The sequence below is a fragment of the Drosophila guanche genome, unplaced genomic scaffold (assembly GCF_900245975.1).
Source record: "Drosophila guanche unplaced genomic scaffold, DGUA_6, whole genome shotgun sequence".
In the NCBI taxonomy this organism is placed as follows: domain Eukaryota; kingdom Metazoa; phylum Arthropoda; class Insecta; order Diptera; family Drosophilidae; genus Drosophila; species Drosophila guanche.
Window position 1 is genome coordinate 15,662,173 of NW_022995743.1, and position 4,277 is coordinate 15,666,449.

Genomic DNA, 4,277 nt, shown 5'->3' on the forward strand with positions numbered 1-4,277 from the left:
AAAATGCACAGACACGACGCGACACGACACGACACAATGACGATCAGATCGAGGGTCCCGGGAGAGCATTTTCCTCATGCCCGCTGCATTTACATATCCAAAGTGTTTTTATTGCTAAATCCTTATGATGTGGGAACCGATCTGCCGGCTCTCCCGCGCTCCTTTGTTCCGAATTTAATTATCGGTTGCATGTCAACGCCTTTCCAATACCTTCATTATGCTCATAATTAAGCGCGCCTAAATATAGGTATATATTTTAGTGTGTGTGTGTGTGTGTGTGTGTGTGTGTGTGTTGCTGAATTCTAATTTTAATTGTCTATTTCCATCTCTCACCTACCAAGCACACTCGCATATTGACTGGAACACACAGAAAATACGGGGAAACAACGCTGAAGCGTAGAACTTTTATTCAAATTACCCGGATGTTAACAATTTGCTGTCCATGGGTCTTTGATCGCGGTGGCATTTGATTTATGAATTTAATTTAAGGTTGTGGCAGCGACCAACGTATGTAACGGTCTTCGGTTGAAGCCATGGGAATCGAAGGAATCACCCAAACATGCCCCCAATGATCAGCCCAGCATAAATCCAACAATTGCCTGCAGAATTTAAAGTGTGAAATTCTCTCTGGAATATTTTCCGTATTTTTCTAGCAATTTTCTGGTAATTGCTCAACTAGCAAAATTGGCTTAAAAACAGAACAGAAAGCCAGAACCAAAACCCAACCAATTTCCCATGCCATTTCAATCGCAGTCATGTGTATCACTCGACCAGCTCCGTGTTGGCTCTGAACAAACGTTAAATAAGCAAAACAAATGGGGAAAAAACCTGGCTAACCAACAGCTAAATGGACTAACTGACGGGGCTGGGGTGGAGGAATTGGAAAGTCGACGAGCTCTACTTGTCAATCAAATTGTCGCCGGGGCGGCACGCAAATTTATTAAATCGATATGCGTCAAAATGGAAAGTGGTTGGGGTTGAGTCGCGGGAAATCCCCTGCGTGTCAGACAGCCAAGAGCCCAATGCAAACATTTGCATTGATTGCATTTGATTTCGACAAGTAACGTTTGCGCCACCGATGGCCTTGGCCATGGCCAAGCAAATATTTGAAAGGGGAAATTCGTGAAAATCGAACAGTTGGAACTGTTTTGCGACACAAAACAAACCCCAAGGAGCGCTGGTTGCATTGCATCAATTTATTGTTATTACAAGCCATTTTCTAAAATAATTAATAGCAAGTGTCCGCGCAGGAGGGGTGCCTGTCACTGGCAGAAATCACAATTACAAGAACGGTTACATTCGCAACGAAAGAGAAAAAGGGAATGGGCTTCGGCTTCGGGAAACGGTGTGTGGGTAACGACGGCATGGTGTCCGGCAATTGTGCATTTTGTCAATGGGAATTAAATTGGCAGTCGTCGACTCTCAGAATGTCAACTCAAAGCAGCAGCAGCAGCAGCAGCAGGAACTGACAGAACAGAACAGAACCAGCGACCAGAGACCAGAGTTCTGGCTTTGAAAAGTGGCCTGGCTTGGAATGGGGCAGGGGCGCTGCTGCTCGACAGGATGTCAAAGTTCCTGAAGGGACTAAGCCTGGCTGGTTCAATTTGTGGGCATGTTGAGCGGTCTGTGGGTCTCCTCGCCAGGCAGGAGGGCATCGTGACGCCTCTACCCCAGCAGATTCGATCGTTCAGTTGGCTGGTCATTCCCATCATTAGCGCCTGTACGTGTCAAATTGATGCTGTTATTGTTCTCCCAGTGCGTGTGAGTTAGTGTCTCTCCCATACGCACATCCCGGTCCCTATTGCTGTCCAAGTGCCAGTACTGTCCGTGAGTACTATTTGACATTTAGCTTAGCCGCGGGTGACAAATTTAATGGCCAAACCTCTTTTGTCAGCTCACGGGGGTTGGATGGTCCTATTGCTATTGATTTTCTCTAGGACGAATTTATTCAACTATTTGACTGTCTAATTACTGGCCTATATGCGCGACATTTGGCATAAATATTTGGTAAATAGTGTGCCAAAAACTGGAACAATGAATGGCATTCAGCTGGCATCATTTCACCGCAAGATAAAGGACTTAGGAGATTGTCGGCTCAGTGGGATCTGAGTTGAACCCTTTCCTGACATTCGTGGCATATGGGTATGACTCTGGCGATAAGACTGACAAGCCCTAAGCCCTATCGTGCTATGGTCGTGACAATCCCCAGCACAACACAGCAGAAGATTTCCCCCAAGGGTGCAGGTCAATGATTTTGATTTTGGTATTTGGAAGTTCCAGAAGTTGTATTCGAATTACATTTAGAAAAGATTCCGCAGAAGTCAGGGCATGACCGCACACTCTCCAGCCATAAATCAATTAGTTGCGGACACTTTTCCAGCTCAAATCGAGCTCGTAAATTATAAAACACAAGCTGTGAATATGAATAAAAGGTAGCCAGCCGCAGAAGTGCAGTTGGAAATCGTATTCTCTCTCTCGTATTACCTGCACTCGGATACGTGTGACGCTTTGGCCATATCTTAGATGGCCAAGCTCTAGCTGGAGGCCCTGGCTTTGCTCTCAAATAAATTATTTTTGATTGATGTGGCCAAGCCCGAGCCCAAGCCCGAGCAGCACGTGCAGTCGTCTAAGAACTCAGTCTGACCAACGGAGACACTCGGCCGATGATGATTAAAATGCAGCCAAGGTTACGTGTGGCGTTCAACGAACAACTGACAAAGAAACAACACACACAAAATAAATATATATTTTAATTGTCTCGGGCTTTGGGCTGGGAATATGAGAGGGGAGTGGATCTGGGTGGATCTTCTTGCAATATGATTTTTGAGTTCTTCGAATTAACGAGCCAGCTACGTGCCCGGCATTTCTCCTACCAATTATTTGAGAGTACAATTCTCTGCACAATTCCGAGTAGTGTTATTTATTGTACACGGCAATCAAGGGAGTGGGGGGTAGGGTTTTAACCGTAAACCAGTTTAGTGACGCCTTGCAACAGTTCCTGGGAATGCGGCCAGCGACTAGACTGAGAACTTCCAAGTCCCAAAAGTTCCATCTCGAGGCCTGCACGTGTCCAAATTGACGGCACACTCTCTCCAGCTACTCTGCTTGATTACAGGGGGAACACACACGCACTCGAGAGTCTAGGAATTATTTTTTGGAGGGTTTTTAAAGTGCCATAAATGCGTTTCAGGTGCGCCAGAGCTACCGCTCCAGTTCCTGCGCTCAGCTCGTACTTCCATCTAGTTGCTGGGTTTTTATTGGCCTTCTCGCATGTAATTGCTATTATTTTCAGTGCTCAGTGAATGGCATGGCTAAGGCCTTCCCGGAATTACTACTCGTACTTAAACTCTTGGTCGTACTTTGTGACGGCTGCTGTTGGCTGCTTTCCCGGAAAGCCTCGCTTTCCATGAATGACTTTTCCATGTAGGAGAGTCTCTTAATCATTGAGTGCGATAAGCGAGCTGCCACAATTGAATGCAGCTAACTTTATGTCGCTGCAGCATTTCCAGCATTCACTTCTACTCGAAGGTGTTTTCAAACACTTTGAAACACGTCCAACACTCGCTTCAGGAATGCGGAGAATTGTCTCTCCGTAGACTCCAAGGACTGCCTTCGATTTGCGTCCAGCTTGTTTCAGTTTAATTGGAAAATGCCAAATGCAATATTTGTTTAAGGCAGCTACTGGTTCTGGTTCTGGTTCTGGTTCTGGTCGGAAAAGGCAAAGACAAAGCCCAAACACTAGGCAAGGCAGTGGAAACAACAATCAATAGATCAAAACTGCACACGAGGCGCGCTTCTTTGCATCCAATTTCAGTGAGTCGAGGGAGCAGGGGACGCCAGGAGAACCAACCGGAGCAAAAATCACGCAAGGACGAGGCAAAAATCAACAGGAAAATGGCTCAGGCAGGGACCCACTTCCATGGCCAAAGAGCTTCCCTGGCAGGCAGGCAGGCAGGCAGGCGGGCAGCCGGTGGCAGGCTCAACACAGTTAGAAAAGATTGTGCAGCAAACAAAAACGAAGGCAGCAAAAACTGCAACTCGCCTGCATTGTTTGCCCCTCGATTGGATGAACAGAGTCTTGCCTCATGGCTGCCCCATCCCCATCCACATGCACATCGTCATCCTCAGTCACTTCCAGCCGAGTTGATCGGCGGGTTTGGCCAACTTCTTTCTGCTCATCCTCTCTGGCCGAGTCCGGCCAGGCTGTTGTGAGTGTGTGCGTGGCATAATTGCATGCGATTATGCTGCCTGCTCAGCTGTGCAACTTGCACCATGGG